The sequence below is a fragment of the Mizuhopecten yessoensis genome, unplaced genomic scaffold (genome assembly GCF_002113885.1).
Source record: "Mizuhopecten yessoensis strain PY_sf001 unplaced genomic scaffold, ASM211388v2 scaffold5141, whole genome shotgun sequence".
Lineage (NCBI taxonomy): Eukaryota > Metazoa > Mollusca > Bivalvia > Pectinida > Pectinidae > Mizuhopecten > Mizuhopecten yessoensis.
The window spans coordinates 1,944,689-1,960,178 of record NW_018405900.1 but is presented as its reverse complement, the minus strand read 5'-3'; the positions used below and the strand labels follow the sequence as shown (position 1 = coordinate 1,960,178).

The 15,490-nt window shown below is 33.0% G+C and overlaps 1 protein-coding gene across 1 annotated transcript in view; it reads right to left on the bottom strand.

Annotated features, from left to right (window-relative positions):
* The window catches only part of LOC110450270 (CD82 antigen-like), a 60,238-nt gene extending 56,938 nt beyond the window's left edge, over positions 1 to 3,300 (bottom strand). Inside the window, exon 1 of the mRNA XM_021497723.1 lies at positions 3,196 to 3,300. The gene's annotated coding sequence lies outside the window, so the exon portion shown is untranslated. The remainder of the gene's footprint in view (positions 1 to 3,195) is intronic.
* Positions 3,301 to 15,490: the final 12,190 nt, after the last annotated feature.

Sequence of the window (15,490 nt, the reverse complement as noted above, 5' to 3'; positions counted from 1 at the left end):
GCCTAAACTACAATACACTGTACTAACCTGGTAATTGATTGTATACAATTATTTGTGGAACCAAATGAATATTGTGCAACAGTATCATGAAAGTTGCTACATTCATTTGTATCAAGTTACAAAGGCTTAGTGCTATTTATAAGTATCCGAAATATGAAACTGTTCAACACTTGGTGAAGTTGGATTGTTTTCCAAAACTCATTATGCTTTGATGTTGTATGCTCTCAAAATACCAATAATTTTCTAGTTTTGTGTAATGACTGCAACTGGAAAGACAATTGCCCCCATGGAGAAGTCGAAACTCACAGAGTTGAGTCATGTACCCCTGATTTATTCATTGCCCTGATTAATATCCAATCAGCAAATACAGAAATTCAAAGAAATAAATTTCGTACAATAAGGAGGTGATACATCTGGTACATTTGTAGGTATACATCATCCTTGGAAGTTTATTGAAGCTTTATAATTCATATCACATCATATTTATGTATCACTATATCGTAATCTATCCGAGTTTTATGTGCATCACAATAATTATGTAGCACCAATGCAACTGAGTCACAACTCATATTACATTTAAATGTACTGTGACCTTTCAGGTATATATATATATCATAACATACCAAATTTAACATTTCAATGTCAATTTACAAAAACTATATGTCACTGGTTTTTAACTCCAACAGTAGCCCAGGCCAGCTGCCTGAGACTGCCCAGAAACTGACTGGGCGGCCTGCATTCCCGAAGATGGCAAACTGACAGTCTGCAGGGCTACCTTTAAAGTTTCCTCACAGTCATTCAAGGTACCCAGCGACTTCTGTAGGATTTATCACGCAGGTCCTGAAAATCATTTTCAAAAATTGCAAGTCCCATATATCGTAAAGACATAGTGGGCTCTCAAATGTTGTACTACAGAATGGCACAGGAAAAACTTGAGTCCAGGATTCAATCAACTGTGTCCCAAAAATCACTGTATGTAAAAGTTACCATATTTTTCCTGTAATAAGCACAAGGGCACATGGAAAATTGACTATTGAAGGGAGGCGTTTATTAAAACAAAACGTAGGTAATAGCAGTTGTGGTAAAGGTGACATAACTGTTGGATACATATTCCAAAGAAGAATTCCAAGTTTTTGCTCTTTTCTTTTCTAAAACACTGGAAAGCAGTCAAATTTTGACACTGTAGTGTCTGATATATGTATATATAGAATCTTACATGAGTTTCCATTTCATATGAGATTTATGAAACGAGCCAAAGAATTTTTCAATTTAGGGAGCCTCTAGCTAGCTAAAATGAAAAATTTGTGACGAGTTTCATAAATTTCATATGAAATGAAAACGAATACAAGATCCTTTTAATCACATAATCAAGATTTGTGGCATTTATTCGTGTAAAACGACAATTTTCAGGCAACCTTGAAATGTTAAAAGCCGCCGTTTTGATTCTAGTGCGTAAGTTTGTGACAGCATGTACTTGTCCTAGGCGTGACATCACAATTGAAACAATTGAAACTTACAACCAATCACTGGGCTGATAGGTCATATTACATGAGTGAATACGCAATAGTGTCAAACAGCTGTGATCATGATCATGAACTGTAACAGAGGCTGGCTACATTTATAAACACATTCCATTAGCTAGGTTATCAATTTCTATTTCTATGACATCATGAGATGAAACAGTGCAAATATGTCTCACTAGACATGTCATGCAGTACAGAATTAGTAAAACTTTTAATCCTATGATATAGGCCTAAGTGTCAGTCCTGAATTCAGAGTCCTTGACATTTACTAGACATTCCTAGACCTCCTACCGTGACCAGGAATCAGAACAAGTTTTCTGACCTTTAGCATGACCAGATGAATCTGTATTGTAAAGATCCCAGCATGTGGTCAGTTAATTCATTCTTCACTTCTCAATAGTTAAGTATAACAGGTACACGTCTCTAGTAGCTCTTGTAGTAAAGGAACACAAGCAAGAACCTTGTTCATCAATGACAATCCATATCTGTATACCAAATATGTAGGTCAGAAACAGGTTAACAATCAACAACCAAACTAACCCCTTCCTTTTCAACATAAGCAGACCAATCTATATATATTACAGAGAACTCAGTCGACCCCTGAGTTTTAACAATAATGTTTCAACCCAACCTGTGTAATTGGTTTGTTTATTTTTCTTACATGCAAAGCCTGAACATCAACAGACATCTTGAACATTTCTCTGAACTCTTTCAATCTGAATTAGTAAAACTTGTTTTACTTGGAAGAAAAAAATGATAACATGGAAATGAACATTTTCTTTTCATACGTTAATTATGGATTTTAAATGTTTTCATTATATTCAATCAAACATTCCAAAACAATCTTGTATGTTCACAGAATTGTTCATCATTCATATATTAAAATTGTGAATTAGTATTGACTGCTCTTACATGCATTCTTGTTATCCAGTAAAATTTAAACTCAAATACTTGCACTTTGATTCTAAAATATGATCAAAAGAACAAAATTCAAAACCTTTCACATTTCGGAACATAAAGTTAGAAAATGACAACTGAATAAATTAAATAACAATTTACTCTTGCATAATCTTTGTTTTGTAATTAAATTTACTTCATAAATAAAACAATACTCTGAAGCATACAGCAGATATATGTTACAAATTAAGGCCTACAGCAATATTTAAATAGCTTAGATTAAACATTGAATCAATACAGTAATGATTTTCTGAGCAACAACTGTTATTTATAAATTTAAATGCATGAGTATGTTCCATCGAATTGATGTGAAGAATTAATCTGCCATCCATATTATCAATAGAGCGTGTACCGACATTGAGAATCCGTACAACATAAAAACACAGTCTGTTCACTGGTTCATTCCGTAATATGATCATCTTATTATAATCTGTTTCAACATTATGATAAACGTGGATAAATTATAAACGTTTACATAATTCATTTAACTGTCACCTCAGACGATAACAGCTGACCATGACATAGCGACACGCACAGTTTACAGCGAATGAATGAATTATCACATCAACTTGGTAATTTAAGATTTTGTCCTCTCCATTTTTACTCTACAGATACAATGTCCATTTAACACACGTATTATTCATGATCGTACGAAGTGGCAGCTTACTCATCATTACACTGAAATAGCGGTTTTGTTTACAAACATGATACTTACAGTGAAAGCAGACGGCTAAATGTCAAACTGCAATACACACTGTCACAGCGTCTGAGCTTGAATTTGGGCGTGTGCTAAATTCAGACGGAAGACTTGCAGCGCCATCTATTGACAAAGCAAGGCAGGTAACTGAGTGGGCGTCGAGTTGCTATAACAGAAGTGACACACCCGTTTGTTTATTTAAATACCGGTATTTAAATACTTCTATAAGTAAACAGCATCGTTTAAATCAAACCATTCGTTGTATATTTTACATACTTGAGTTTTTGTTCCGACTGAACCACTTCTGGACCACAACATTGAGCTCGAGAGGTACAGCATAGATCTAACTTTTAAGCACATAAGTTAATTTCGAATTAATAATTAATAACTCAAGCTGATTTCAAATAACAAATAAAAATACTTTTTCATTATCGACTGAAGCCCATCACATAGCTATGAAGCTAAACTAGTCAATATATATACCAGTTTAGAAAATACATGATTAAAATCAACTCGTCACATCAGAGACGAATTCCGTGGTCACATATAACATCTAATTACGTGATTTCACAAATATTTAAACCAATATCCCACATAAAATCAGAGACATATACGTCTTTGATATAATCGAAGATAGTTTCATCATATTATCTTGCGATATTTTAAAAGATACCTATAAAAAAAAGACCAATAATTAAGGCAAGTCATTTTAGGCAAAGATAACATTTTTTATTTATTTGTTTCCTACCATGCATTGTTTTTAATATTAGTAATAATAATATACAACATTTGATATAACGCCCTATCTAGCTAACATAAGCCACTCTAAAGCGCTTTACATTACATAGATATACAGTTAATACAATTATGATGTACAATTTTTGAAGAATTCGCAGGAGCTGCCTTATCAGGCGCTAATAACTACTAGTCTTATGCCACCTGGCTAATATCTCCCTCTGTGTGTATGCCTGCGTGTGTGCTGGAGATGTATTGATATCAGACTATAAAAAAACACGCCAGTTTAGGTTAACTTAATAAGCTATAATATGCTCATCAGATTTTTATAGAAAATTTAAGAAATAGCACGCCCCTTTTCAGTGAAAGACAATGATTATCGTGTTTCTTTCTGTCATATGAAAAGGTCGTGGATTTGAATGAAATGAATATTTATATTATCTGATAATCAAGTGATATGCATAGAAAACAATAATGAAAGATTTCGAAATGTAATGAAATATATGTAAAATACAGCATTACGTTTGATGCTTAATATTTCTTAATTTCAATTTTGAGACTGTTTGTTGTTGTTTTTCTATCAAAAGTTATGAACGGACAAAGAACAGGCCTACTGTATCTCAATGTCCTTCGTGAGAGGCGACTCCAGTTGGATCTCCTGCTGAATCAGGGATTTCCCTCTGTGACGCCGTCTTCGTCAGTAGGGGCTTTCGAAGAAACCAAAATACATCTGCTACCTACACCCCATGCAACAGTTGGGATCTAAACACAATCCTAGGTATTTTTACAGAAAGTTTGCTAAGAAAAAGGTGATTTGCCATTACTGACAGGCGAGCAACTATATGATCATTTTAAAAATGTGTCAAATGTACAAAACGATGATGACTCAATTCAATAGGACAACATTTTCATTGATAAAGATATTGTGTATGATGAACTAGATGCACCGATTCTTTTTCATGAAGTGAGATCTGCTGTTCGAAATTTGAAATGTGGCAAAGCGCATGGACTGGATGGTTTGTTCAATGAATGCTTTATTAACTGTGAAGAATTACTCCTTCCCAATTTGTGTATGTTGTTGAGCAATATTTTAGAAGCCGGGTGTTTTCCTGCAAATTGGTCATCTGCTATTATTATTCCTGTTGATACAAAAATGTACACGTAATGACCCTAACAACTTTCGAGGCATCAGTTAAATAAGCTGTCTTAGTAAACTTTTTTCTTCTATACTTAATAAACGTTTTTTAGATGTTTGTACAAAATATGATATTTTAACAGATGCTCAATTCGGATTTTGTCCGGAAGTGAGTACGATAGATGCTATATTTGCATCACATACTGTTATCACAAAAACATTGTCATCTAGGAAAAGATTGTACTGTTGTTTTGTAGATTTTCGCAAAGCGTTTGATTTTGTCGACAGGTTAAGCTTATGGCGCAAGTTGACTAGGCTTGGTATTCGAGGGAAAATGTTGTCTGTTATTAAGTCGCTTTATAAATCAGTCAAATCCTGTGTTTCAATTAATGGGAAATGCTCTAACCTTTTTTGAAAACAATGTCGGTTTATTGCAAGGGGAAATTGTGTCAACATTACTGTTTTCACTTTTTATCAATGATTTTGAAATGTCCTTTATTGAAAACGGTGCAACATATTACGACTTGGGTGAGTTAAGTTTTTTTCTGTAAATGTACGCAGACGGTTTGGTTATTTTTTCGGAATCTGTACAGGGCCTGCAGACTCTTCTTGATAGCCTTTTTGAATACTCTACAAAATGGAATTTAACTGTGAATGTGGAAAAAACAAAAATTGAAGTTTTTAGAAAAGGTGGAAGATAATATAATGATGAAAAATGGTATTACAAAGGAAGTAAAGTCGAATGTGTGGATCAATTTCCTTACCTAGGTGTTATTCTAAATTACAATAATAAATTCACTTCTATCCAAAAACAATAAGCTATCCAAGGACGAAAAGCTGTTTGCATTATTTTCAAAGTGTTCATCATTCAACTTAAATGTAAAAACTATGCTACACCTTTTCGATACGTATGTAAGTAATATCCTTTGTGTATGCAAATGAAATTTATTGTATGCACAAAGTTCCAGAGATTGAATATGTACGTTTACATTTTTTGTAAGAAATTACTGAAAGTGAAGAAATCGGCCAATAACAATATGGTATATCTTGAATTGGGAAGATTACCTCTAGTTTGGATGAGAAAAATTAAAATATTAGAATGGTGAAATATTGGTTTAAGATCTTAAAATCTGAAAATTGTATCAATACACTTCCTATAGATTTTTTATTACAATGTTATAGTAAAAAGAATTTCAACTAGGCTAAAGCAGTAAGAGATGAATTAAATAATCTAGGTCTTAGTGATGTTTGGTTAAATCCATGTATTTCTCAGCAAAATGTGTTATTACCATTGATAAAATTGATAAAACAAAGAATTTTTGATCAAGGCATACAATCCCTAAGGGCCTCAATTGAAAACTCTCCAAAATGTTTATTGTATAAAAATATAATAGATTTTGGAGAATCATTAAAATTTTACCTCACAAAATATATACTAATGAAATATCACATTTGTTTAACTCGAATCCGTACATCTACAAATTGTTTGGCTGTAGAAGTTGGAAGGTATAACAATATACCTAGAGAACGTAGATATTGTAAACAGTGTAACTCCCTCTCTGAAGTAGAGGACAAATTTAATTTTTTATTAGTCTGTTCTTAATTCCAAAATCTCAGATCACATTTTATCAAAAGCTATTATTGGAAAAATCACATCTGTGTTTAAATTCGTTCAGTTATCGAGTGTCCATAATGTTAAAAAATTGTGTATACTAGGAAAATTCATCTATGAGGCAAACACATTAAGGGTATTATAATGGAATAGGATTGTCTTCATTCTCTGTAAATTGTCACTGATTTGTGTATAATATGTATTGTATACTGATGGGCCAATGGCCTAAAGTTCGAATAAAACTTGAAACTATTTAATATTTCCTCCCTTTCCTTTCGATGGCGTGTCCTCGTGTTTACAAGTAGACACCCGTCTTTATGTGATCCTGGCTGTTGCGAAGACGTTTAATCAAAAATCACAAAAGAACCAATCACAAGTTGTAAATATGATGTATACATTGTATCTTAGAGATGCTGTAATGGCGTCGATAAAGTGTTAATTTCACTTGTGCTAAATCATCTTGTCGGTGTTTTTGACCATATAAGTACAGGATTTAGGTGCCGCGTTTAACAGCAGATTTTAAAAAGAAGTAACTCACTTGACCCATTTGAGCCTCACTCTTCAGACTGTAGGTGTTGGTAAGGTCAGACTGTAGGTGTTGGTAAGGTCAGATTCTAGGTATTGGTAAGGTCAGACTTAAGGTGTTGGTAAGGTCAGACTGTAGGTGTTGGTAAGGTCAGACTATATGTGTTGGTAAGGTCAGACTGTATGTGCTGGTAAGGTCCGACTGTAGGTGTTGGAAAGGTCAGACTATAGGTGTTGTTAAGGTCAGACTATATGTGTTGGTAAGGTCAGACTGTATGTGTTTGTAAGGTCAGACTGTATGTGTTGGTAAGGTCAGACTGTATGTGTTGGAAAGGTCAGACTGTAGGTGTTGTTAAGGTCAGACTATATGTGTTGGTAAGGTCAGACTGTATGTGTTGGTAAGGTTAGACTGTAGGTGTTGATATGGTCGGACTGTATGTGTTGGTAAGGTCCGACTGTAGGTGTTGGAAAGGTCAGACTGTAGGTGTTGCTAAGGTCAGACTGTAGGTGTTGGTAAGGTCAGACTGTATGTGTTTGTAAGGTCAGACTGTATCTGTTGGTAAGGTCAGACTATATGTGTTGGTAAGGTCGGACTGTATGTGTTGGTAAGGTCCGACTGTAGGTGTTGGAAAGGTCAGACTGTAGGTGTTGCTAAGGTTCGACTGTAGGTGTTGGTAAGGTCCGACTGTAGGTGTTTGTAAGGTCAAACTGTAGGTGTGGTAAAATCAGATTTTAGGTGTTGGTAAGGTCCGACTGTAGGTGTTGGTAAGGTCAGACTCTTGAAGTTGGTAAGGTCAGACTCTAGGTGTTGTTAAGGTCAGACTATATGTGTTGGTAAGGTCAGACTGTAGGTGTTGGTAAGGTCAGACTGTAGTTGTTGGTAAAGTCATACTCTAGTTGTTGATAAGGTCAGACTGTAGGTGTTGATAAGGTCAGACTCTAGGTGTGGGTAAGGTCAGACTCTAGGTGTGGGTAAGGTCAGACTATAGGTGTTGATAAGGTCAGACTCTAGGTGTTGGTAAGGTCAGACTCTAGGTGTTGGTAAGGGTGGTCGTAATTACTTTCAAGTGTAAGTTATATCTATACCAAAGTAGACTAATATGCCAAAAAGAGTTATTTTCTAACATATATATTGACATACATTTTACCGCGAAAGAATCGGTTCATATTTTATGCCTCGGGTATAGAACATTTAATTTGTCATTTCCTTTTCGTAAGAACAGAGCAGGAGCGTGTACCTTTCTTGTTTTTCGCATATTCTAAACAAAACTGAAATCACTTTATAAAAATGCTGTATGCGCATGGGCAACAGGTACAACTTCCTGGGACGACACATCTGCTAACTCTGCCCATTTTTACTAGAAGTAAAGAAAGGATTATAAAAAGATTTTAGCATCACCTAAAATATTTAGTTCTTGAAACGGTTCAGCGGTTAAGGAGTCGAAAATGTGAAATGTTTTAAAACGTTTACGGACGCACGACGAACGACGCACGACGACGTGAAAAACAGACGAAATCGAAAGGTTTAATATCTTGTGTTTTTTTCCAAAACAAAACACAGAGCTTAGTTTGTTATATTTTTAAAATTAACAGAGGGTAATGTGTAAAGGGATATATAATTACATACAAATGATCGTGGCATATACTAACCATAAGTCTAATAATAAATAAAAATACCTAACACAACCATAGCTGTGCATTATATAATAATAATAATAATAATAATAATAAAGGCTTTATTTATTCTTGATAACATATTGGGCATGAAGCTCATCTTACATATGATCAAGATACAATGTATGATAAAATGTGCAATATTTACAGCTATACCTTTGCTAACTACAAAACTGGGGGGGGGGGGGGGGGGGGTGATCTCACAGGGATTTGAGAATCCCTACTGGGGCTATGGTTGGGCATGGACTTAGATTATCTAAGTCCGTGGTTTGGGTTACTCTGATGTGATTGGGGTACCGGTGCTATCAAACGCTTTGGGGAATTAGATCAACATTGACTCGGCAACACACACCCCATCACCCCCTCATTCCCACCCAATCTTCTACTGATAAAGCCAATTCTTATAGTCTACCATTACTGATAGGTGGTCATTTGTTTTCATAGTATTTATCTCCAAAACGATGAATTATTATACCTCATCTACATAACACTTACTTGATTGGATTACATTGATCAAATAGTAGGGGAAATTATCGTGTTGGCCTCGCGAGCTCGATTTCCACCTGTCATATTTCCCTCATTCGGGTACTCTTTCGAACGAGCAAAGGGGCATCACCCATGTGTTCTAAATATATTCGAAGCAGACGACAACATCGTTTTATTGATGCATATGCCCGCTCATTTTTATTATTTGCTATGATATTATTTCGGCACATGCAGATTTTTATGTTCATGTGAGATGAATGAGAAAGACGTTTAGCAATGCAATCTACTGATTGACTTAAACATATTGGAATTTGAAAAGGAAGGTATAAACGAATCGTTTCATTAAATACATTATACACTTAAAACACTTGGGTGTTTTCTGTATTTTTATAACATTTTAAGAAAAGAAAACTTCCCTATTCCCTTATTGTCAGCATCTTAGAAATTATTCTGCAAACGACAATCAGCTTCAGTTGTTTGCACAGCATCTTGGCTAAATATTGATCCGGAAATCAAGGGGCTCCCAAAATAGTCTATCCTTTGTAAAAATGGTGGAAGGAAATAGGATTGAAAACGAATCTTAGTATTACAATGATTCATCGACAATGTCGCCTCTTTTAACATCTTTTAACTAATTCTATTATTATTGATTTACGATTTTACGTTATCTTCATTTTACTAATTGCATTATGTCAAGAGAATACTTAAAAAATAAATTATCAATTAATAATAATTGAAGAACATTTAATCGCGTACAATATTAACAAGTTGTCTCAGCAATTTATTCAAGCCCTCTGTCAACTGAAAAGGAGGAATCGGAATTGTTACTCTAGGGGGTGTTATCTGTTTTATATATCTATATTAATGTACACATGTAATTATTTATTATTTACATTTGTATGTTTATCTTATATTTATCCAATAAGTTGCAAAACTCACGGCGTAAGCGTAAATTGAATTGAATTAAATGCATTACACACAAATATAGACACTGTTACATACATTGTAGCAAAATCATTGGACCAATCATCAGAAGGGAGGAAGGTCATAATATGAAAAACACTATATGAGTTTTCTTATATACCTGTTGGATCTTCCTATTGTGATACAGCCCGTTTTCAGGTCACGTAAAACATTTTCCCATCTAGTTTTAGAATATTAGATTGTTAACTAGGACACATTAGCAAAACATTTACAAAATTGAAGCCACTTCGACTAACCTCTCCAAAGCTCATATGCATATTTTAGTTTAGAAAGTATTAACCACAGGTACTTTTAATTGATCAATTTCCTATTCTCTAAAGATACTATCTTTCTCAATTTTTCCTTTTTAACGCAGACTTAAACATGTCTTTATTTTTCTCCATAACTTTAGCTATGTTATCAAAGGGTTTGCAATGAAAGGGAAGTAACTCGAATCATTAATCCAGTTTCGTTTTAAATTGTTCTCCTGTTACTGGATCGCATGCTATGTGATATGATAACCTTTGTTTTAACCGAAACAATGATTAAGTAACAAAACGAAGATGTTATAATCTTTCGAAGGTTAATAAGGCAATGTGTCAACGTCAACGGAGGGCAATTATTATTTTATAACGACTCTTTGCATAAAGATCTCACGAAAAACTGTGCGGGTGACAGTCTATTGTGTTTAGAAAATTGATATGTATTAATGCATTTCGTGTTGTTCTAAATACATTGGACGTATTTAAATACAAATGTTTTTTCCTCGTAGGGGATCGGGTTTTTTTCATCAAAATCAAACGAGGAGTTATGGACGACATACCGAGGAATTATCTATAAGAGTATTTCTGATAATTTCAAATGCATATTATTAGTAAAATGTGCAATTCCATTAGAGAATCTAGCTATGATTACACTCATGACGTAATTTTATTACATATCTGCAAGTGAAATATCGAATTATTTTATCTTGACAAAAAAAGGCATCTTTCACAATCTGATAGATATCAAAAGTCGTAGATTTTCTGTTCAATATGCAGATGAATCGACCGTAGAATAAGTGTTTGTTTTGGTACATCTTTGCTTCGTTTACTAAAGGTATTAATTTACCTACACATTTTATCTCACCAAACAACAGCAGAGGTAAAAATGCGTTGTGTAGCCAATTCAAAATGGCGCGAAGCCTTGTTGTCGAGCATGACGTCATTAAAATATGGACCCAATAAGTGATATCTTCAACGTATTTGATGTAGTAACATTTTCGCTGTTGTAGGTAGTTTTAAATTAAATAACTAGAAAGCGTTATGACTTTCTCGTCGAATACCTATTTCACTCACGTGACAAATTATATTTCACCCGTAAGACAAAAGAGTCGAGACACCATTAATTTTCAGACATTTTCGAGAGATTGCAAAATAAGTTTTCAAAACGCAGGTAAATTTCTCGCTTGACGTGCTGCTTCCACCCAGTGGAAACAGTCAACCCCTTATCTGTTTTAATGTTAATAACCTTTAAATGTAATGGGAAACAAAACTAATCTACACGTAGTTGTAGCGTAGATGTAAATGTCGTTTATACATTCGGAAACCGTTGGCAATTTCCGTAAATGAGAAGACATTTTGTTTCATAATTATTGTAAATTAAATAAAATCTATTTTCATGATTCATATATGCTTGGGACGTCGCAGTTATGAAGTATAAATTTCATTTATTTACAACAATTATGGATCAATTTTTTTTTTGCAAGGCTGAATGTCTTTTCCAGAAACATACGTCCAATGTATTTACATACGTCCAATGTATTAACATAGTCCAATGTATTTACATAGTCCAATGTATTTACACACGTCCAATGTATTTACATACGTCCTGTGTATTTACATACGTCCAATGTATTTACATAGTCCAATGTATTTACATACGTCCGATGTATTTACATACGTCCAATGTATTTACACACGTCCAATGTATTTACATAGTCCTATGTATTTACACACATCCAATGTATTTACATAGTCCAATGTATTTACATACGTCCAATGTATTTACATAGTCCAATGTATTTACATAGTCCAATGTATTAACATAGTCCTGTGTATTTACAAAGTCATATGTATTAACATAGTCCAATGTATTAACATACGTCCTGTGTATTTACATACGTCCTGTGTATTTACATAGTCCAATGTATTTACATAGTCCAATGTATTTACATAGTCCAATGTATTTACATACGTCCAATGTATTTACATAGTCCTATGTATTAACATTGTCCAATATATTAACATAATCCATTGTATTAACATAGTCCAATGTATTAACATACGTCCAATGTGTTTACATAGTCCAATGCATTTACAAACGTCCAATGAATTTAAAAAGTCCAATGTATTTATATAGTCCAATGTATTAACATACGTCCAATGTGTTTACATAGTCCAATGCATTTACAAACGTCCAATGAATTTACATATTCCTATGTATTGACATAGTCCAATGTATTAACATACGTCCAATGTGTTTACATAGTCCAATGCATTTACAAACGTCCAATGAATTTAAAAAGTCCAATGTATTTATATAGTCCGATGTATTTACATACGGCAAATGTATTTACATACTCCAATGGATTTACATAGCCCAATGTATTTACATTGTCCTCCAATGTATTTATATAGTCCAATGTATTTATATAGTCCAATGTATTGACATAGTCCTATGTATTAACATTCTCCAATATATTAACATAATCCATTGTATTAACATAGTCAAATGTATTTACATACTCCAATGGATTTACATAGTCCATTGTACTTAAATAGTACAATGTATTTACATACTCCAATGGATTTACATAGTCCATTGCATTAACATAGTCCAATATATTAACATAATCCATTGTATTAACGTAGTCCAATGTATTAACATACGTCCAATGTGTTTACATAGTCCAATGCATTTACAAACGTCCAATGAATTTAAAAAGTCCAATGTATTTATATAGTCCAATGTATTTTCACACGTCCAATGTATTTACCTACGTCAAATTTATTTACATAGTCCAGTGTATTTATATAGTCCAATGTATTAACATACGTCCAATGTATCTACACACGTCCAATGTATTAACATAGTCCAATGTATTTTCACACGTCCAATGTATTTACATAGTCCAATGTATTTACATAGTCCAATGTATTTATATAGTCCAATGTATTTACATACGGCCAATGTATTTACATAGTCCATTGTATTTAAATAGTCCAATGTATTTACATAGCCCAATGTATTTACACACGTCCTGTGTATTTACATATGTCCTGTGTATTTACATACGTCCTGTGTATTAACATAGTCCAATGTATTAACATACGTCCAATGTATTTACATACGTCCTATGTATTTACATAGTCCAATGTATTTACATAGCCCAATGTATTTACATAGTCCTATGTATTTACATAGTCCAATGTATTTACATAGTCCAATGTATTTACATAGTCCAATGTATTTACATAGTCCAATGTATTTACATAGTCCAATGTATTTACATAGTCCAATGTATTTACATAGTCCAATGTATTTACATAGTCCAATGTATTTACATAGTCCAATGTATTTACATAGTCCAATGTATTTACATAGTCCAATGTATTTACATAGTCCAATGTATTTACATAGTCCAATGCATTTACATACGTCCAATGTATTTACATAGCCCAATGTATTTACACAGTCCAATGTATTTACATACGTCCAATGTATTTACATACGTCCTATGTATTTACATAGTCCAATGTATTTACATAGTCCAATGTATTTACATAGTCCAATGTATTTACATAGTCCAATGTATTTACATAGTCCAATGTATTTACATAGTCCAATGTATTTACATAGTCCAATGTATTTACATAGTCCAATGTATTTACATAGTCCAATGTATTTACATAGTCCAATGTATTTACATAGTCCAATGTATTTACATAGTCCAATGTATTTACATAGTCCAATGTATTTACATAGTCCAATGTATTTACATAGTCCAATGTATTTACATAGTCCAATGTATTTACATAGTCCAATGTATTTACATAGTCCAATGTATTTACATAGTCCAATGTATTTACATAGTCCTATGTATTTACATAGTCCAATGTATTTACATAGTCCAATGTATTTACATAGTCCAATGTATTTACATAGTCCAATGTATTTACATAGTCCAATGTATTTACATAGTCCAATGTATTTACATAGTCCAATGTATTTACATAGTCCAATGTATTTACATAGTCCAATGTATTTACATAGTCCAATGTATTTACATAGTCCAATGTATTTACATAGTCCAATGTATTTACATAGTCCAATGTATTTACATAGTCCAATGTATTTACATAGTCCAATGTATTTACATAGTCCAATGTATTTACATAGTCCAATGTATTTACATAGTCCAATGTATTTACATAGTCCAATGTATTTACATAGTCCAATGTATTTACATAGTCCAATGTATTTACATAGTCCAATGTATTTACATAGTCCAATGTATTTACATAGTCCAATGTATTTACATAGTCCAATGTATTTACATAGTCCAATGTATTTACATAGTCCAATGTATTTACATAGTCCAATGTATTTACATAGTCCAATGTATTTACATAGTCCAATGTATTTACATAGTCCAATGTATTTACATAGTCCAATGTATTTACATAGTCCAATGTATTTACATAGTCCAATGTATTTACATAGTCCAATGTATTTACATAGTCCAATGTATTTACATAGTCCAATGTATTTACATAGTCCAATGTATTTACATAGTCCAATGTATTTACATAGTCCAATGTATTTACATAGTCCAATGTATTTACATAGTCCAATGTATTTACATAGTCCAATGTATTTACATAGTCCAATGTATTTACATAGTCCAATGTATTTACATAGTCCAATGTATTTACATAGTCCAATGTATTTACATAGTCCAATGTATTTACATAGTCCAATGTATTTACATAGTCCAATGTATTTACATAGTCCAATGTATTTACATAGTCCAATGTATTTACATAGTCCAATGTATTTACATAGTCCAATGTATTTACATAGTCCAATGTATTTACATAGTCCAATGTATTTACATAGTCCAATGTATTTACATAGTCCAA